We start from the raw sequence: 21,534 nt of genomic DNA, 5'->3' as shown, positions 1-21,534 counted from the left end.
AGGTTGCAGGTTCCATCCCTGGCCTGGCTCAGTGGGTTATGGATCTGGCGTTGCTGTGAGCTATGGTGTAGGTTGCAGACGAGGCTCGGATCCCGCGTTGCTGTGGCTCTGGCGTAGGCCAGTGCCTACAGCTCTGATTAGACCCCTAGCCTGGGAACCTCCATATGCCGAGGGAGCAGCCCTAAAAAAGGCAAAAAATGAAAAAAAAAAGTTCTTTCCAAGAGCAAACTGTCATCTGTTGGCCTTGGAGGTGCCTGAGGGACCAACCTAAGCCAGCCTTGGTCCTTCCATCCTTGTTTTTGTCCTTGATAGAGTGATGGACATTTGGTTTGGAGGCCAGCATGATAACTTCCTTTTACCACAACCACTACAAAGTTTAGGCATGTTCCCAGAACCTCTAGAACTTTCCATTAATGACCGAAGTTGGCCTACTCTAAGGAACATCATCTGAATTCATCTCCACAGTTTTCCTGATGGCTCAGAACTTGTGGGTTTCGGTTCAACAGTCCTGATTTCGAATCCCAGCCCAGCCACTTTGTAGCTTTCTGACTGTGAGCTCATGGCTTTCCTCTCCAAGTTCAGCTTCCTCAGCCTGGCGCAGTGGTTACTGTAACTGCAAACGACATCCTCGCATCCCTCCTCTCTGGTTAAGAGGCCTCTCTCTTCCCAGGCTGTTGAGGTGGAATTTTGGAAGATCCTTGGTCACTGCTATTTTTGAGAAGCTTCTGGAGCCCCTGACCCCTTTCAGTCACCTTACTCCCCTGGGAAATAGATTTATGTGTTTTCTGACTAAAACCTGCCGCCAGAGAAAGACTGGCTGCCGTTTGCATAAAGGGATCTGTTTTCGGGCTGCACTGTCCATCCGTTCCCTCTCTGTTGGTTTGGAAGGCAGGTGCAATCTGCCTTTTGCAGGCCGCCTCCATCTGTTTCTAGACAAAGTATTTTGACAGCGTGTTCTCCGTCTTGCCTCTCTAGCTCTCTTTGGGAGGCCCGGGCATTTGCTTTTGCCGAGCCTTTGGCTCTGTGACCGTCTAAATCTTGAGTGTCTGGTGGGGTCAGCCTGCTGGGCTGTGGGCCTGAGCAGGAATCTGAAACGACCCAGCATCAGAGAAAGCAGGTCCCCGGACACCGCCCCATTCACCCCTCTCCTGTCTCAGCCTGGGGATCGAGGCCCAGAGAGCAGGGTCAGGGGCAACTTGCCTAAAGTCACAGGGCGAATTGGTGGCAAAGCTGGAGGGACAACTCCCCTCCCTTGACTCCGTGTCCTGCTCTCCGCTGGGGCCCCGGGCCCTGAGTAGCCTGAGTGTTTCCAGGCGTTCGTCCTCTGGGCCTGCTGCACACATCCCCCCCCCGGGCTGCACGGCTTTATTTTGGTCACAACCCCCATCACTATCTGGTTCGAGACCCCGCCTTATTCCCCGCTCAGGATGCCTGGTTTGCAAACCCCCAAACTCCATGCCCATCAAACAGACACTTCCTGAACTCCACCCTTCTCCGGCTCCCGTTCCTGGCTGAGCAGGAGGAGGTGCTGTGGGAAGGCTCAGGAAGCCTCAGGAAGGCAGGCAGTGGGTTCCTTCCAGCAGCTGCGATTTGGGCAACTAGAGCTGCATCCTCTCCCCCGTCCCACCCCCCAGTCTCTGCTCACAACCCGGCCCCGCCCGGGGCCCGGAGAACAGCAGGCTGTTTCAGTTTTCCTGAGCGTGAGATGCTGTTCACGCACGATGCATGTTCCGGTTGCTGCTGTAACCGATGACCACAGAGGCAGTGGCCTGTAACAGCACAAATCTCTCCTTGCTTCTGGAAGGCAGGGGCTCAGAGAGGCTGAGAGTCAACCTGTTGGTGGGGCCACTTTCTTCTGGAAGTTCCACGAGAGAATCCTCTTCCCTGCCTTTCCAGCTTCTGGAAGCCTCCTCTGTTCTTTGGCTTGTGGCCTTTTTCTTCAAAGCCAGACACTTAGCTTCTTCCTTCTCTGAATCGTCTGTCCTCACCAGTCAAGTCTGCCTCTACTTCCCTCTGTGCGGATATTCGTGATGACCTCTAGAACTCACCAGGACAGTCCAGGCGCATCTCCCACCTCCCTAGCTCAAGATCCTTCGTTTAGCCTCGTCTCCAAAGCCCCTTTGCCATGGGAGGGAATGTCCTCAGGGCCCGGAGGTGAGGATGCCTTTCAGGCTGCCAGTCAGTTCATGTCCCGCCCATTTCACAGACTTGGAGCCTGAGGCCTGGAAAGGTTAAGGGGTACAGGGAATTCAGGTCTCAGACACCTGCTCCTTAATCCTAGGACCTGGGCTTGTTGATGGCCTTTTGGAATCCATGGAGTGCTCTTTAAAAGTGAATAATCTTGGCGTTCCCATTGTGGCTCAATGGGTTAAGAACCCGACCTAGTCTCCGTGAGGATACGGGTTCAATCCCTGGCCTTGCTCGATGGGTTAAGGATGTGCTGTTGCCACAGCTGTGGTGTAGGTCGCAGATGCAGCTCGAATCCTGTGTCACTGTGGCTGTGGTGTAGGCTTGCAGTTCCCATTCTGCCTCTGGCGTGGGAACTTCCATATGCTGTAGGTATGGCCACACAAATAAATAAATACGTAAAAGTGAATAATCTGACACTTTCTCACATTGGTTGGTCACTTTCTGGGGTTGCAAATAGCTTCATTGTTCCTTGGAAATCTAGGGAAAGCCCCCCTCCCTGGCCCCCCTTTTCCACATCAATAAACTGAAGCTGGTAACACCTACCTCCTGACTTGGTTGGGTTTCCAGGAAGATTGCAATAATGGCAGTTCCTTCCTCCCGCCCTCCATCCCTCCCTCCCTGCCGGGAATGTTAGTGCTATTTACCCATAGCCTCCCCCTCCTCTGCAGACTTGCTTTCAGCCAAACAGGGGGCCGCCCGAGGAGCAGCCGCCCTGCCTGCCCCCCCCATGCATCCCTTGACTGACTCACCGGAGGGCACAGGGCTGGTTTTCTGCCAGGTGAAACCAGCTTTGGGTGGCAGTTCAGGCTCCAGAGCTCCCTGCAGGCTCAGGCTGGCCTCTGCCCGAGGTCACAGCTTTTCTTAGCTCCTTTTGTGTCCTGCCTCCCTCCCTCCCCACCTCTGGAGAGCCTCCCCACTGATTCACGGCACCCCAATCCTGCTGTGGGGTCCACTTCTAGGGAACTGACCCTAAGTCACTTCCTTCTGCCTTTTAAGTTTCTCTTCTCTCTCTTCCCTGCTAGGAAATCAGGAGAGGGTGACCTCATGGAAACCCAGTCATCAGCAAGAGGAGAGGCCGGCAGCATTGGACGAGGGAGGCCGTCACAGAATCAGGACCAGAGCTCGCTGGCCTTGGCGTTGAGAAGGTTTATTGGTGGCCTCCTGTCTAATTGAATATCAAGGTACCGTTAAACCTCACCTTCCTTCTTTACTGCTGGGTTTCTAAGTCTTATCAAAACAAACTTGAATGGTAGGAAAATGCCAGGCAAGTCAGTTCTCTTGCCTTAGCCTTAGTTTCCCCACCTACAGAGGAGCTGGATAATCTATCCGAAATTTTATGATTCTAAAAGCATATCCTGAGGAGCTCCCTTTGTGGCTCAGCGGTAATGAGCCCCACTGGTATCCATAAGGCTGGGGGTTTGATTCCTGTCATCGATCAGTGGGTTAAGGATCTGGCATTGCTGTGAACTGTGGTATAGGTTAACGACGTGGCTCAGATCTGGCGTTGCTGTGGCTGCGGCGTGGACCGATTTGACCAGCCTGGGAACTTCTATTTTGCCGTGAGTTCAGCCCTGAAAAAAGCAAAAAGTCAAAACCAAAAACGTATCCCTTTGTGACCTTCTGCAGATAAGAACAGTTCCAATTACCAAACCTTTGATATGGGCCCTCCAACCATGCTGAGCAGAGAGAGGATGGCACCTACTTCCACCCTGGGAAACAGAAAGGCTCTTATCTCCCTTTTCTTGTTTCATTGACTTGTCTATGTATCATTGCCTCCTGGGTTCATATGTCCAGCCTGGTCCTCACCCCTTGAACCAGGTGACTTTAGCCTGTTTCTTCTAACCCCTTCTTTTTTTTTTTGGTCTTTTTGCCTTTTCTAGGGCCGCTCCTGAAGCATATGGAGATTCCCAGGCTAGGGATCTAATCGGAGCTGTAGCCACCCAGCCTATGCCAGAGCCACAGCAATGCAGGATCTGAGCCGCATCTGCGACCTACACCACAGCTCACGGCAACGCCGGATCGTCGACCCACTGAACAAGGCCAGGGATAGAACCCGCAACCTCATGGTTCCTAGTCGAATTCGTTAACCCCTGCGCCATGACGGGAACTCCTTCTAACCCCTTCTTAGTTGGATCAGGCTGCCATAACAAAATGCCACAGCATGGAGGACTGAAATAACAGCAATTTATTTCTCGTAGTTCTGGAAGCTGGAAGTTTAAGGTCAGGTGTGAACACGATGGGGTTCTGACAAAGGGTCTCTTCCTGGCTTCCATGTGGCCACCTCCTCCCTGTGTCCTCCTTAAAATGTTGGGGTGGGGGTTGCTCACACATGAGAGAGATCTCTGCCATTTCTTCTCATAAGGGCACTAATCCCAACACGAAGGCCCCACCCTCATGACCTCATCTAAACCCAATTACCTCCCAAAGGCCCATCTCTAAATACCATCACACTGGGCTTAGAGCTTTGACAAATGAATTGAGGTCGGGGGCGGGGGGCATTGCTCAGTCCATGGCAACCCCTGGCCAAGAGGGCATTAAATAATTGGTGGGGCTCAACCAAGTGTGGCATCTCTTAGATGTTGCAGGACATGCTTCAAGCTTATCCCTCTGAAATGGGGAGCTGGGGGTTATCTATCCACCATTTCCCATCAGCCATGGGTTGAGAGCTGCTCCTGGGAGCTACTGACCCCCACCCTCCTGGGCTGCCCCTGTGAGCTGAGCACACTCCTGTGACCACACAGGCCCTCAGGCAGGGTGCAGGTGCGGTGCTGAGGCCACTGGGGCTGCGTGCTCTGGTGTGGTCAGTGCTGAGGGGCCCTGTGCGGGGGTCATGCCATCTGCCTGCAGGTCTGCAGGCTGAGCACTGGGGTGTGCCCACATTTAAACCTGGTTCTGTGGTTATTTCAGGAGGGGGTGGTTTTCCACGGAGTTGTGGGCGCAGAGGCCCCGGGGGAGTGGGTTGTTCATGATGGGGTGGTGAAGAAGCAGGGCAGAAGTGAGGACGCCTTTTGAGTGAATTAGACGGGGGTGGGGAATCAAGAGGGAGCATTCTCCATGCAAGGTGATAGGCTCAGGTGTGTGCTTTTGTAACAATGAGGATGCTGGGGGTGGGGGTAAGGGAGTGGTGGGTGAAGCAGGATGCAGGAGCCCAGGTGTGGGGACGGGGGCTGCACATGTGAAGATTTGAAGGCAGATCAGAGGGAGGTCCAGAGGTCCAGATACATGCAGAGTGACTGATCTATGGGGAGCACAAAGCCTCTTCTGAGAGAAGAGGGAAGAGGGGAGAAGTGAGACCAGCTGAAGGTGCACTTGGTAAGGAATACTGAAGGGGTGTGATTGATGCCTTCTATTTTTTCAAGGAAATATTGGCAATGTCAAGACAAATGAGTGAAAAGAGAGAAAGGTGGGGGTGTGTGCTATGGTTGCCCATTTCTTTTCTTTTTTTTTTTTTGAGTGGAGTAAGCCAGTTTCTTTCCTTTTATACAGAAACACTTCTCAGAGCTATCAGAGAGATTGCATTTTCTTTCATTGAAAATAAATACACATCAAATGCTTCCACACACTTAGTGAGTTTCTCATAGTCTTTGAAATTACTTATTGGTTTCGCTTGTCAGCATTGCGTGCGTGTGTGGTATAAAATGTTCTGGTATTTTTGAAGGGCAGTTTGGAATCATTAGTAGCCTTAACAATGCATGTAGATTTTGACCCGGCAATTTTGTGAAATGTGACAACTTTCATGTCTGAAAAGCCAAAGGAGAAGATATCAAAGACAAATGGGGGGCCAGGAGAAAAGGATTCCTTGGGCGGGAGGAAGAGAGAAATAGTTCACATTTATTGAGTTTTTACTATGATCCAGGACCTTTGGGCTAAGGTTTTTTAGTTGTTTAGTCCCAGAATTCTATAAAGGAGGTATTATTATTGTCATCCTGGTTTTAAGAAGGAGAAAATGGAAGCACCCCTGGGGAGTAATTAACTTGCCGCAAGTTACACACTGAGAAAGTAGCAGAATCAGGAGGAGAAGTTCTCTAGTTCCAATGCTAGGTCTAGGTCACTGCTATGGCTCGTACCCACAGATCTTAGCCCTGTCACTTGACACTCTTCTCCGTCTATTTATTCCACCCCCCCCAGCTCTGTTGAGATATAATTGACACATAACACTAAGCAATTTTAAGGTGTACACGTGATGACTTAATCCTTGTGTATGTGGTAAAAGGGTTACCACGACAGGTTAGTTAGCATCTCCATCACCTCCCATGGCTGCCATGTCTTTTTTTGTGATGAGAACATTTAAGATCTACCCTTTGAGGAGTTCCTTGGTGGCACAGTGGGTTAAGGATCTGGTGTTGTCGCTGCTGTAGCTTGGGTCACTGCTATGGCTCAGGTTCAGTCCCTGGACTGGGAGCTTCTGCATGTCATGGGCATGGCTAAAAATAAAAGGTCTACCCTTTGAGTTCCTTTCAACATATCATACAGTGTTTTTAACTAGCATCATCATTCTGTACTGAGAGCCCTAGAATGTATTCATTCTTTTTTTTTTCTTTGGACTTTTCAGGGCCTCATATACGGCATATGGAGGTTCCCAGGCTAGGGGTCAAATGAGAGCTACAGCCGCCGGCCTACACCACAGCCACAGCAACTTGGGATCTGAGCCACGTTTGTGACCAACACCGCAGCACATGACAACACAGGAGCCTTAATCCACTGAACGAGGCCAGGGATCGAACCTGCATCCTCATGGATGCTAGTCAGATTCTTTCTGCTGAGCCACAGTGGGAACTCCTCATTCATCTTATAACCGAGAGTTTGTAGCCTTTGGCCGACATCTCCCCAGTTCCCCCAGCCCTTGGCACCATCCTTCTCTTCTCTGTTTCTAGGAGTTTGATGTCTTTCGACTCCACATGTAAGTGAGAGCATGTAATGTTTGTCTTTCTCTATGTGCCTTATTTCACCATTTCCCCATATGTTTGGTCGTGGTGTGCCATCAAAGCTCAAACCCAGAAAACCCACATGGGCCCAAGAACTCCAGGGGGCCGATAGACTCTGCAAATTCCGTGACAAATAAAACAGTCCCATTTCTCACTGACAGACTATTACATGTTTATGGAGTTGATCACCAAACTATAATGGTGGAAGGGACAATTCTTCAGACTTTAGGAAGCGACTTATAAAGATTAACATCTACTCTTTTTTCTGTCCTTCAGTCTTACTGGGGGAAAAAAAAAAAGACAAAGCAAGATGCATGTAATGTAATGTTCTTCAGGTGCTGCTCTGGCTGTGGTTTTTCACAAATGGAATTCTGAACAAGAGTATTCAAGTTGAGGAATTTTTGCTGTGGTTCAGTGGGTTGAGAACCCAACATTAGCGTCCATGAGGCTGTGGGTTCGATCCCTGGCCTCGCTCAGTGGGTTAAGGATCTGGTATTTCTGGGAGCCATGGTGTAGGGCGCAGATGCAGTTTGGATCTGGCATTGATGTGGCTGTGGTGTAGGCCAGCAGCTGTAGCTCTGATTCAACCTGTAGCAGAGGAACTTCCGTAAGTGTGGGCCTAAAAATAAAAAAAAAAAAATCTAACAGGGCTCTCATTTCTGTCCCCTGATCCACTTGCCTTGTATATGGGCCTCATTAAAGTATGAGAATAGGTCTTCCGTGAAGACCTCTTGCCATGTATCTGGTTTCCCAGATGACAAATGCCAACTGCAAGAAGGAAGAGAGAGGAGATCTGCGGGTGTAGAATCCTAGCATTTCTGAGCTAAGAGGGACCTTGGGGACAGTCCCGGGCCAGCCCTTGATTTTTTTCCTTTTCCAGAGAAGGAAACTGCCTCAGCTCCCACAGGGCTGGGGCGGGAACCCCCTGCTCTTGGCCACTGGATTGCTTCCACCAAACCACAGTGCATTCCATGTTGGTGTATGCTCACTTCCCGGCCCCAGTTTATCATCCTGGGACCTAACATTCTAAATAAACTATACGTATTTCCTAAGAACTCTTTAAGAATCCAGTCCCACGTGTGTGATGAAAAACATCAGAAGCTTCAGACAAGATGTTCACACGTGTCACTGTGCATAGCACGTCTCCAAGCCTCTCTGGACTAAAGTCTTTGATGTTGTTGGTAATCTGTTCTTCTAGAATGGAGTACACAGAATTTCCATTTCTCCCCGATGCACAAGTAGGAGTTGGCAAAGTTACAAACTGTTTTTCCTGACCAAATGGGCAGTCTCTCTCTTCCCATCTAACGAAATGCAAGAGGTCCAAGAGATCATTTTCAGCCCAAGGAATCCATCATGAAGGTGAATGCAAACCTCCTTCTTCTCTACTCAGCTGGATCTTCTTTGAGAGGGATTTCATTGTAACGTGATTTGGACGAACCCGCAGAATAATATTAAAGCCATAAACTATGCAGAGGAACACATGATGGCAGGTGCAGGAAATAAGTTGGGAACGCTGAAAGTTAGCATGTCCCAAATTTAGTATCACGATGTCTAATCACAACTCATAATGTTAACTCTCAGACTGCTTAGGCACCGTCATTTCTTTCAGGAAAATAAAGTTGTCTCCTATCATGTGGGACAGTCTGAGTATCTACCGTCTATCAGAGACCACAAAATATGGAATTTTACATGTTCCTATACCCATCATTTTAGTACAAGAGGACTTTGAACTCAAACTGAATACTCTCTCTCTCTCTCTCTCTTTTTTTTTTTTTTTTGCTTTTTAGGTCCGCACCTGCAGTATATGGAAGTTCCCGGGCTAGGGGTCAGATCGAAGCTGCAGATGCTGGCCACAGCCACAGCCACAGCAACCGGCTGAGCCACATTGGGAACTACTCTGCTAGATTTTTGATTACCATTGGTGGTTCAGGTTGGGGAGGGGGCCTTTCTCTTTAAAGCCAAGTCATTTGTACTGGAAAAAACATATGGATCCATTTCCAGGCAGATCTGACCTACATTTGTAGGGGGGCGTAGGGTGATGAGAGATGTCCTTCTACACCTTAAGGACTGTGGCCTTCTTGAATGGCACTGCGGTAGCATCCTGTTAATGTGGAGCGAGCAGTTGTCAAGAAATTATTAAAAATTAGCAACGGGCTACAAAATGCAGAGTGACAGATTGGTGCCCAGGGTGCTGGGGAAAAGAATAATTTACAGCTTCCAACTGAAATCTCAGGTTGTTTGTTCTTCGTTTCTGGAAGCATAACACAACGTTCGCAGCATGTGTTGGGAGAAATCAGCCTCTTGTTGATTTTGGAAGCTGTTGTCAGCCTGCCCCCGCCCCCCCCTTCTCAGCCTCAGAGACACGGCAGACTTGAGGGGTGGAGAACAGCATGATCCCAGTGTCTGAGCTCAGTCCTGGGTCCCCAGAGGCACCCCATGAGAGTGGGGACTGCTTTCTGTTGCTGGTGCCTGGCACACAGTAGGTGCTCACTGAAGATGTGTTGACTGCGCAGCTCCTGGGAGCCGCACTGGTGCGCAGAGCAGACAAGAGCAGGAGGAGATGAGGGAGTGTGGGGCTGGGGGGCTTGTTACCCCCATTCCTCTTGCAGGAGGATGTGCCCCCGCCCCCAAAGCAGAGGAGAGGAGAGCCTGTCTTTGGAGCTTGGCTTCTCCCTGTTCTCCTTCTCATCCGCCCTCAGTGCTGGAGGGTGGTCGGCTGAGTAGCAGGATGGGCAGAAATGTGCTCTTTCTGCAGGTCCCGCGTGGAGGGAATTCAACAGCCGTGGTGACTCTCCCCTGAGCATTCCAGACTCAGCTCCCAGATTGGACTCCCTCATGGCCAACCTGAGGGCCCCTTGGAGGGCAGGTGCCACCATGTCCTGGCCTGGCCACGGCTTCCCAGAGGAGGGCAGAGAATCCCCGTGCTCTGCTGTTCAGATGAGAAAGAACTGGTGTTTCCATACTCACATTCTCGCATGGACATTATTCAGCTTTTACTAATTGGCTTTACGATTTTTCTCAGTAGTTAATATTCATCTGTCAAAGATGGAAGCATAAATAAATAACTCTGGTCGGAGCACACCTTCTTATTAGGCCATACATCATGTTAGAAAGTTCGCATTCTTTAACCAGGAAGATGAAATTAGAAACATCTTGAAAAAGCCTTCTTGTTATCAATCATGTCATCTCAAACATGTTTCGAAGCTTGCTGCTGGCATCCAGAATAGATGTTTTATTCAAAAGAATGTATTTAAAGAAAATGACAGCACTTTTCGATTGCAGCTTTTTAAAAACAGGAAATCTTTCAAGTCGTCCTGACTATGAGCATTCCAATGCCTTGGCAGATGAGTGGAGTGGCAGAAGCCGTCTCCGGGTGCACTCGTCAGGGTGGAGGATTTTCTGACCCTTTAGAAAGGGAGCGAGACAGAAAGACAAACGGACTGTGGTTTAGCAGAATGTCCTGGGTCTTGTGTGGCTTTAAAAAAATCGCTTGCCCTCTTTGAGATCCGGTCTATTCATCTGTAAAATGAAGAGGCTGTCTAAGTTTAGTGCCTTAGCTTGGGCTGTTATAACAAATGACCACAGACTGGGAGGCTTAAGTCACGAACATAGATTTCTCACAGTTCCGGAGGCAGGAAGCCCAAGATCAAGGAGCTGGCAGAGTGGGTATCTGGGGAGGGCATTCTTCCCGGTTTGCGGATGTCCATCTTCTTCTTCTACATTTTTTTTTTTCCCCCTTGGCTGCAGCATGTGGAAGTTCCTGGCTCAGGGATTGAACCCAAGCCACAGCAGTGACAATGCTGAGTCCTTAACTTTAGGCCACCAAGGAACTCAGATGTCCATCTTCTTATTGTATCCTCCTATGGTGGCAGCAGAGAGTGAGACTTTTTTTTTTTTTTTTTGGTCTTTTTAGGGCCACACCCACATCACATGGAAGTTCCCAGGCCAGGGGTCAAATCCAAGCAACAGCTGCCAGCCTACACCACAGCCACAGCAACGCCAGATCCAAGCTGTGTCTGCAACCTACGCCACAGCTCATGGCAACACAGGATCCTTAACTTACTGAGCGAGGCCAGGGATCAAACCTGTGTCCCCATGGATACTAGTCGGTTCATTACTGTTGCGCCCCAAAACAGGACCTCCCAAGAGTGAGCTCCTTTTTTATCAGGGCATTATACAAGGGCCACACCCTCATGACCTCGTCTAACCCTATTACTCCCCAAAATCCCCACTTCCCTTGGGGATGGAGCTTTTCCTACCTGGGATCATTCCCCACCCCCCACAGGACCAGACCTGTCCAAGGGCCCTTGTAGCTCTGACCTGATCAACCCTAGGTGAGTTGAGCTGAGGGGGTTCTCGTGGCCCCAGGTACCCAGCCCCTCCTTCCAGGAGGTGCTCAGGAGCTCTCCCCAGCCCCGCCACACCTGCATTCACACCCCAGCACAGCGCAGACAGGAGACAGGAGAATGGGGTCCTTGCCTCAGCTCTACGCCATGACCCCTCCCCTCCCTGGGTCTCACTTTCTCCTTGTAGCAAATAAGGCGGTTGCATGGACTGATCTCCAAGAGCCAAGATTTAGAAACCCCCTGGGAGCTAGGAGATATTCAAGGCCTGGATGTATTTCTGCAAAACAAATAGAACTCAATCCATTTCCATAAAAGCCCAGATCCCATGGGGCAGCATTTTCCTTATTGCAAAGATAGTTTAGAATCCATTTGTTTGCAAATGAATTCAGGAAACAAAGGGACTTCAGGGTCAGGCCTCTGGGCAGCAACAGAGGTCATTCTAGGGGCAAGTACCCTCAAAGCTTTCTCAACCCCTGATGGTCCCACAGAACAAATCCAGAGTCAGCCAGTTCCACTGAGTTGGCATCCAATTGAGTCCTGGAATGCTGGACCTGGAATAAGCTCAGACATCTCCTGGAGCAGCGTCCTCACTTGGCAGTTGAGAAAACCAAAGCCCTGGAGGAGGACTTCATGTCTTCAGGGCGCAGCCCAGGGGTTTTGGGGATGAGACTTGATCCCGGGGTTCCCCCCACCCCAGGGCTCTCCCCACAACCCTCCGTTTGCTTCTCACTTAAAAGGCCTTAATATAACTCCTCAAAATGCACCACTTGATTTTGAATTCTTTGCCTTCTTTAGGCCCGAGTCTAAAGTTGCAGTTTGTAAAAACACACAAACATTGAACCCACACTTTTACCGCAAAGGCGGGGAGCCGCGCCCATCTGCCACCCTGAATTGCCAAGGGAGTGACTGTCCAAATCTCATCAGGGACAGTCTGCCAAACACTTCACTGCCAAACCTCATGGAAAATTAATAATGTTAAGTGTGTCTGTGACATCTAGGAGTCAAACAGGTTGATTTATGACAAGGATGTCTCCCCACAAACCCCATTGAAAATGGAAGGTGTTAGACTAAATTAGGGAAGGCGGCAGGCTAGACCAGACACGATTAGGACAAACCCCAGGTTCTACGAGCCCACAGTCCGGCAGGACAGCTGTGCCTTGTCAGCAAGATGTGCCAGCAGAAGGTCCAAGGTGATGGACAAAGTGTAGGGGGCCTCAGTGGAGAGAGGAACACTTCTGGCCCCAGATCTTGGGGGACGGGCATCTGGACGGGGCTCTGGAAGCGGGGAGGATGGGGCATGAGCACAGGGGTGCTTTGTGGCTCAGAGGTAAAAATCTCTGGTGCACATTCGGGGAGTAAGTGCGTGGCCGTAAGCAGAGACACGATTGGAAAAGGCTGGTTGGATCCCTGAGGTGAAAGTCTGGTGTGACGACGGGCTAAGGGCCAGCTCTCGCTGAGGAGTCACCCCAGCCCCCGTGACAGTGGTGACTGATGCAGAGCAGAAAATAGGGATTTTGGAGAAAAGACTGGAGAAGCGTCAAATCCTGAGGATTCTGCTTCCCAGGGGGTACCCTTTGGCAAGTCATGTCACCAGCCGTCTCTGTAACGGGGCACGGACCTCTCTTTTACAGGAGGGTGCCAGGTTATGGCATTTTTTGCAGGGTAGGCATACCTTGTCTTACAGGGCTTTGATTTATTGTGCTTTGCAGATAGACTTTTTGCAAACTGAAGGTGTGTGTGGCAACCCTGTGTTGTCAGGTGATGGTTAACATTTTTTGGTAAAGTATTTTAAAATTAAGATGTGTATGTTGTTTACACACTTAATGTGCAACACTATTGCACACCTCATAGATTATAGAATATGATGTAAACATAACTTATATGCACTGGGAAACCAAAAAAATTCCTTTGCGTTGCTTTACTGTGACTTTTGCTTTATTGTGGTGGTCGGGAACCGAACCTGCAGTGTCTCCGAGGTCTGCGGTAATGAGAGCCAGCATGTGGGCTGCGTCATGTGTTGTGCTGAGCTTTACATTACTTGTGTCACTGAATCTTCAAAAGGACTTTCTGGGGTAGATACTGTTATTATCCCATTAAACAGATGAGGACACTGGGGCTCAGGCCCTGGCCTCTGCTTTAGGCTGCCCAGCATGAGAGCGTCCCACCTCTTCAATGATGTCACAGCATCACACATGGTCCATCAACAGAGGAGTGGATCAAGAAGATGTGGTGCATATACACAATGGAATACTACTCAGCCATTAAAAAGAACGAAATACCGGCATTCTTAGCAACATGGATGGACCTAGAAATGATCATGCTAAGTGAAGTCAGCCATACAATGAGACACCAACATCAAATGCTTTCACTGACATGTGGAATCTGAAAAAAGGACAGACTGAACTTCTTTGCAGAACAGATACTGACTCACAGACATTGAAAAACTTATGGTCTCCAGAGGAGACAGTTTGGGGGGTGGGGGATGTGCTTGGGCTGTGGGATGGAAATCCTGTGAAATCAGATTGTTATGATCATTATACAACTACAGATGTGATAAAGTCATTTGAGTAATAAAAAAATAAAGTAATTAAGGAAAAAAAAACCAAACAGAAATAAAATAAAAAGCTGCCTGAGAGTTCCCGTCATGACTCAGCCGTTAGTGAACTTGACTAGCATCCTTGAGGACTATGGTTCAATCCCTGGCCTCGCTCAGTGGGTTAAAGATCTGGCGTTGCCGCGAGCTGTGGTGTAGGTCACAGATGTGGCTCGGACCCTGAGTTGCCATGACTGTGGCATAGGCCTGGCTAGAATTCCGACTGGACAACTAGCCCGGGAACCTCCATAGGCCTCGGGTGCAGCCCTAAAAGGACAAATGAATAAATAAGCTGCCTGGCTGATTCTGATGTGTAGCTGGGGCTGAGACCCTGTTGGCCTGGTGGCAAAGCTCGTATTCTTAACTGGGATTTTTAAAATTAAAAAAAAAAAAAATCCATGTAGTTCTCTATTGAGGGCATCTGTGGGTTCCCAAACCTAGATCTTTGTGCAGTAAACAGACTGGCTTCAAATAAAGTTTGGATCCTATGGAGACTACCATTGTTTAAAACAAGGCAGGGGAAAGGAGCTTTTTCAAAAATTTAGCTATACGGGTACATTAATAGGAGTGCCCAGGGCAAAAATAGCTTTTACTCACCTGTCAAGTTTCTGTCATCACCTGCCAACACAACAAACTTTATTTTCTAAAGATACTGAGAAGAATATGAGCTGCGGGGCTCCTGGCTGGGGGAAGTGTGGACTTTAGCAGGTGAAGGCAGAGCACATTTTCAACTCCATCTCTCTCCTCTGAGAGAAGAGCCGCTATCCCGGGGCTCTCGGAGACACTGGAAAAGGAAATCTGACGTTCAGTCCTTCAGAATTAAGGAGGTGGGTGTGGAAGACGACTCGTAGTGTGGAAACCCGCCCGGCTGCCTTCTTCTGTTTCTTGGGGCCAGTGCTCTTCTGCGTTCAGACAGGATGCTGGGCTCAGTGCGGTGTCCAGCCCTCCCTCTGCGGGACCCATGTGCCACTCCGGGAGCTCCATGAGCTGCTTTCCCCAGCTCTCCCGGCTTCTCTGCCTCCATCAGCCCCGGACACGTGAAGACCTGTCCCTGCTTCTCAGAGGGGTCATGTGGTCCTGGTGTCCCTACCTTCAAGAAGGACGCGCCACAGGCTGCCTCCAGTACCAGGCACTGGGTTGCAATGGCGCGGGGCGGGGGCGGGGGGGGGTTGTGATTCCTTCGAGCTGAGATTTCAGCAAGCGGGTGAATTGCTTGGATGCGTTACATAAGTTGAGACTCAGGGTGGATCTGCCTTTGGCGATCAGGTCTGGCCGTGCTGTCGAATACGTCCCTGGGGTCTGTTCAGAGGTCGTGCCTGATATCACCAAGGGGCTCTGTGTGGGAAGGGGCCACGTCCACGACTCCTGAAAGAGGGACTCACCGCAGGGTGAGGTTTTGGTGACCGTGAGCAAAAACTGGTCTTCTTGTTATCTTGCTAAAAGTGACAAGGATACCTTTTAGATAGAAGTAAGTAGTAACAATAACGATAGTTGCAACTAGGTATAATGGGCTATAATGACAAATACTGTCTATGTTAATTTTCAGCACACTCTCCTGTGGTAGGTTTATTTTTAGCTCCATCTTATAGCTGAGGGAAACTGAGGCTCTGGAAATTCAAGAAGATGTTCCTCAGAGGTGGCAGAACCATTTTTAAACTTGATCTTGTTTTTTTTTCCTTTCATCACTCGGGAGCACAGACCTAGAAAGGTATTTTGTAAATTCCGTTGAAACATGCCTCGTGAAAAGGTTCCTGTGATTAGTTGTTCACACATGCTTTCGGGAGGGAGGGGAGAGGTGCCGCCTCCTCTACATGCTGTCCTTTCAAAGGGGTGCAGGCTGCCTGAGCCCCGCCCCCTCGGCTCCCCTCTCAAAGAGGGGGCGACACTCATACTTTCAACCATTTCCTGCCGGCCCTTCACTCTCCTCTCATGTTGTCCATTTGATCCATATTCCTCTGGAAATCTTCCCCATTCCAAATATAACACTGAAAGCATCATCCCACCAGGGGCTTTTTTTTTTTTTTTTCTTGAAAGCAAGAAACTGCGAGGTGTCAAGTTTTAGAACGACAAGGGATCATAGAGATCGTGTAGCCCAGGCCTCTCATCTTGTACCTGGAGAAAACTGAGGCCCAGGAGGGAGGGAGAAGACAGGCCAAGGTCACTGGGCATTAGGGGTGGGGCCACACACCCACAGTTTGCTCACCTCTAAAGGGAGGAGTGCGGGTCGGCTGGGAGGGGGAGATGGGGTTATGTCTGTGACCTATTTAGTGCAGGGAAGTTGCCGTATCTTGGGGAGAGATGATGAGGGCTGTCAGCTGGCAAGTGGGGATGGAGGGAGAGGGGAGGCCTTCAGGCCGTAAAAGGAACGAGACCTGGTGGCGGACTGTGAGAGGGGAGCTATTGGAGATGGGTGACTCCCAGGTTCCTCAGTTTCAATACCTTTCAAATGGGTTTCCACTGGGTAGGGGAGGGATGGCCCTCTGCACAGAACAGATGGCCTTGTGGAGGCAGGGGGGTTGGTGGCGCAGAATATGCTGGCGCATGCCTAGGCATGCTCTGTGGGACTTTGGTTACCCCGGTGGAGCAGTCATCAAACAGGCATCTTAGCGGCACTAACAACCATGAAAAGAGCAGGGAGAAAATGAAAATCAATGCTTGCGACGGTGTTGGAAAGGCATTTTTTTTTGTCTTTTGTTGTTGTTGTTGTTGTTGCTATTTCTTGGGCCGCTCCCGCAGCATATGGAGGTTCCCAGGCTAGGGGTTGAATCGGAGCTGTAGCCACCGGCCTACGCCAGAGCCACAGCAACACAGGATCCGAGCTGTGCCTGCAACCTACACCACAGCTCACGGCAACGCCGGATCGTTAACCCACTGAGCAAGGGCAGGGACCGAACCCGCAACCTCATGGTTCCTAGTCGGATTCGTTAACCACTGCGCCACGATGGGAACTCCTGGAAAGACATTTTAACACCTTTGTGGACTGATGTCTCACAAGCTCCATCCAGAGGCTTCGAGTTAATGAAATTTAAGCAGCTAGCCTCCCTTCTGACATGGCTTGTCCCCAGTGTCACCTGAGCTGCCGGCCTGATGACTTCTCAGACAGCAGAGATATCCGGGGCCCTCAGCTCTCCCTCTTTTATGGCTGTTATCTGCCCCTGGATCAGAACTGGCATTGACAGCGGGGTGGGGGTGGGGTGGGGAGCAGAACTCCTCACAGCTGCCAGAGCAGTTCCAACCACTCTTTCATTCCTTTCCTCAAGTTACATTTTAACCAAACTTTACAAACATGTTCATTTTTGACCAAATTGCTCAAGCATGCAAAAGTGCCATTTATTTTAGAATGCTAAACCAAAGCCTGTTTTCTTCTGTTTTGTTTTTATATTTGAATTTCTGTTTGTTCCATTTCCAGAGCAGATCCTAGGTCTTGAGATCCTAGGTGTGGGAGCTCCTTCTGAAAAGCTTTAGTGTGTGTGTGTGTGTCCCAAGAACACATACGCATGACTCCGCACAGATGGTTCAGCTTCTGAGAAGCAGAGCTGAGTGGGTGACCTGGACCCAGCCACGTCTGAAGCCTCCTCACTTACAGGGCAAGTCTGACTTACAGGAATGTAAGTCAGGGATGCTCCAGGTGGCCCAGAGAGGTTCAGGAACAAGCCCAAAGTCACACAGCTCATGAGAGATGGAGCAGGGCTGAGAACCGGGATAGTCCAGCTGCAAAGGTGGTTGGTGAGCTGAACCCTGGTGCAACAAATGTCCCTAGGGTGTTGCTGTGATATGTCTACACCATATCAATTATAGAGGAATTAAGAGTCATTTCCCTAAATAGAAGTGAGCTGGAGAGAGAGTAAGGAGATCACCCTGTAAAGGCTGATCCTCTCTTAAAGAGAGAGGGATGAGGGCACAAGGGGGTGGCAGAGGCAAGGAGCCACGATGGGCAGGGGCTCCAACAGCCAGGCTTTGGAAGGAAACCCATACGACTCGAGCTTACTAGCCTGGTGGAGGGGGAGGGAAAGAAATGCCTGAAAGTGTTTGGAGACCCGAAAGGAATTATCGGGGTCCCTATGTCCTCAATATCTAGTTGTTACATAGCATCACAGTCTCTCTTGTTAAAAGGGAGGACCTTCAAATGTTTGTGATGCCCAAATCGGGAAGGACCTGATTCAGACGGAGGTGAGTGCCCCATCCTGGAAGCGTCCTATCAAAACAGAAACCACTGGCCTCATTTAATGAGAATTTCAGTATTCACTCGGCACACTGAGGGCGGGCAGCAATGACAGCCTTTTAAGCCTAACATAAAACTGAGTCACAGTTATAATTAATTTCCCAAGTTTCCAGAAAACATTAAAGACAGATATAAAGTTTCACGTGGAAAGATGTTCTTCCTCGCACTATTTATCTTATTAAACATTAGAAACAACCCACATGTCCCCAAATTGGGTATTATTGAGGCAAAAAGCATCCTCCTGCCTAATGTAATGTTAATTTGTCATTAAGATGAGGGTGTTTTTTTTTTTTTTTTGGTCTTTTTAAGGCCATGCCCATGGCATATGGAGGTTCCCAGGCTACGGGTCGAATCAGAGCTGTAGCTGCTGGCCTACACCACAGCCACAGCAATGCCAGATCTCAGCTGTGTCTGCAACCTACACCACAGCTCACAGCAACGCCAGATCCTTCATCCCCTGAGCAAGGCCAGGGATCGAACCTGCGTCCTCATGGATGCTAGTCAGATTCATTTCCACTGAGCCACAATGGGAACTCCAAGATAAGGTTTTAAAAACAACATTGGAGGAGTTCCTGTCGTGGCTCTGTGGTTAATGAACCCAACTAGTGTCTGCGAGGACTTGGGCTCGATCCTTGCCCTTGCGCAGTGGGTTAAGGATCCCGTGTTGCCGTGAACTGTGGCATAGGTTGCAGATGTGGCTCAGATCCTGAGTTGCTGTGGCTGTGGCATAGGCCAGTAGCTGTAGCTCTGTGTCAACCCTTAGCCTGGGAACCTCCATATGCCATGGGCATGGCCCTGAAAAGACAAAAGACAACCCCCCCCAAAACCCCCAAAAAACCAAAAAACCCCAACGTTCAAACCACAAGACCAACTTAGCACATAATGTGACAAAGGAGGATGGAAAGTTGTGTCAACTCATGCACACATGCATATATATACAGGCACATGTAAATTGATGAATGAATAGGAAAGAGTGGATGGACTGTGAGAAAATGCAAACAGTCCTAATGGCCTGTTGGTGAGATAAAAAGGGCAAAATAAGGATATGTATGCTCCAAAGCTTTTCACCAGGGGTCTATATCCCGTTTATAATCAAAGCACAAGTTATTAAAATGTTGTTTTTGAAGACTAGAATGACATGGGGAAACACAATATCATGTTAAGTGAAAAATGCAGGATGCAAAAATATGCATATATTATGATCCTAATTATGCACATAAATTTAGTTATTTATTCCCTATTTGTTTCACAGAAAGTATTAGAAACGACGTGGATGAACACACCTGCAGCCCCTCCCCGACCAGGCGAAGCCTAAAGCAAATATTTGAAAATGCTGGTGGTTGACCTTGGGTTGTAGGATTGTGGGTAATTTTGTTTTTTGACTGCATTTTCCAACAACTTTTTTTCCCTTTCTGTTAATATTGCTAAAATCAAGCGGGAAGCCCCAGAAAAGCCAAAAACAATTCCTGGTGCCTCTTAGGAGCTCGAGATGATGGTCAGTTCTCCTTTCTATCGGCTCCCCGATGAATGGGCCAAGGACCTAAGACCTTCCCGACCCTGCTGGGCCCAGCTCACCTGGTCACTCTCCTCTGGGGCAGAAGGGCAAGCCCATCCCCAGGTTCAGCCAAGGTTCCTGCCACGTGTGACCCTACGAAGGGCTTCCTTGTCACTCTGGAAACTGGCTCAGGAAATCCCAGGTCTCAAAACGCCTTGTTAAACAAGGATGGATTCGATCCCAGTTCATCGGCTTGAGACCAGCCTTGCCGTAATCCCCAGAATCATAGTGAGTGTAAACAGGGTGGTGACACCCCAGCAGGAGTACACATCGAGTTTACTTTTACTTTCGTAAAGAGATAATTGGCAAAAGGGCAGTTAAAACCACCACGCTGTATCATTTAAATGTGGCCGGAAATGATTGCTGACATACAGCTGATTAACAGCAGCCCTTAGTGCCAAATTAATCAGCATCTGATCCTGAGTATGTATTAAGATGGAATGGGATTAAAAAAAACAATCAAAAAACCCCCACCTTCTCTCCCAACCCCCTCTACTGTTATTTTATTTATTTATTTATTTATTTATTTATTTATTTATTTATTTATTTATCTATCTATCTATCTATCTATCTATCTATCTATCTATCTATCTATCTATCTATTTGCCTTTTCTAGGGCCACTCCCGCGGCATATGGAGGTTCCCAGGCTAGGGGTCGAATCAGAGCTGTAGCTACCGGCCTACACCAGAGTCACAGCAACGCAGTATCCGAGCCGCCTCTGCGACCTACACCACAACTCACAGCAATGCTGGATCCTTAACTCACGGAGCAAGGCCAGGGATCAAACCCGCAACCTCATGGTTCCTAGTCGATTCATTAACCACTGCGCCACGACAGGAACTCTATCTACTGTTATTTTAATAGAATGCCCAGCTTTTCTCTGCCCTTTGGGAGTTTGACTAAAAGCTTTGTTTGAATACTTTTCTTATGTGAAAAAGACACATAAATGATACATTGTCAAAACATACATGTAATTTTTCCCATTGGAGGAATTGAATTACCTCCACTTCTTTTGATATGCTTGCAGGGAACTGTCAATCACTCTGCACAAAGTTGGGGGAGAGGAGGTGAGTAAACCCACCTATATCTTCCAACATTCTGGAAAGATAAGCCCCCACTTGTCTCTCAGGAGCCACCTGGTTCCTGTTCTTCCCCAGGCATAATGCATTTTTGGTTTTTGCCTTTAATTCTGTGAGTAAATTTCCAATAAATTGGTTAACTGTCCATTTGGAGTAACTGTCCGATAAATTCCTTTTTTAAAAAAAATTAGCCAGTTTTGGGGAGTTCCCGTCGTGGTGCAGTGGTTAATGAATCCGACTAGGAACCATGAGTTTGCGGGTTCGGTCCCTGCCCTTGCTCAGTGGGTTAACTATCCGGCGTTGCCGTGAGCTGTGGTGTAGGTTGCAGATGCGGCTCGGATCCCGCGTTTCTGTGGCTCTGGCGTAGGCCGGTAGCTACAGCTCCGATTCGACCCCTAGCCTGGGAATCTCCATATGCCGCTGGAGCGGCCCAAAGAAATAGCAAAAAGACAAAAAAATAAAAATAAAAAATAAAAAAAGTTAGCCAGTTTTTTAAAATTACTCAATGAATTTTATTACATTTATAGTTGTACAACGATCATCACAACCCAATTTTATGGCATTTCCATTCCAAACTCCCAGCCCATCCTCCCACGCCCCAACCTGTCTCCCTTGGAAACCAT

General features: G+C 48.9%; 1 long non-coding RNA gene across 1 annotated transcript in view; it reads left to right on the top strand.

Moving 5' to 3' along the window:
* LOC125133686 (uncharacterized) overlaps window positions 1–3,367 on the top strand; it is a 119,552-nt gene extending 116,185 nt beyond the window's left edge. The window contains exon 3 of the long non-coding RNA XR_007136497.1: window positions 3,213–3,367. This is a non-coding gene — a long non-coding RNA (uncharacterized LOC125133686). The remainder of the gene's footprint in view (window positions 1–3,212) is intronic.
* The last annotated feature ends 18,167 nt before the right edge of the window (window positions 3,368–21,534 follow it).

Source organism: Phacochoerus africanus, chromosome 8 (genome assembly GCF_016906955.1).
Source record: "Phacochoerus africanus isolate WHEZ1 chromosome 8, ROS_Pafr_v1, whole genome shotgun sequence".
Classification (NCBI taxonomy): Eukaryota; Metazoa; Chordata; class Mammalia; order Artiodactyla; family Suidae; genus Phacochoerus; species Phacochoerus africanus.
The sequence above is the reverse complement of the archived record's forward strand: the minus strand, read 5'-3'. Positions and strand labels throughout refer to the sequence as shown.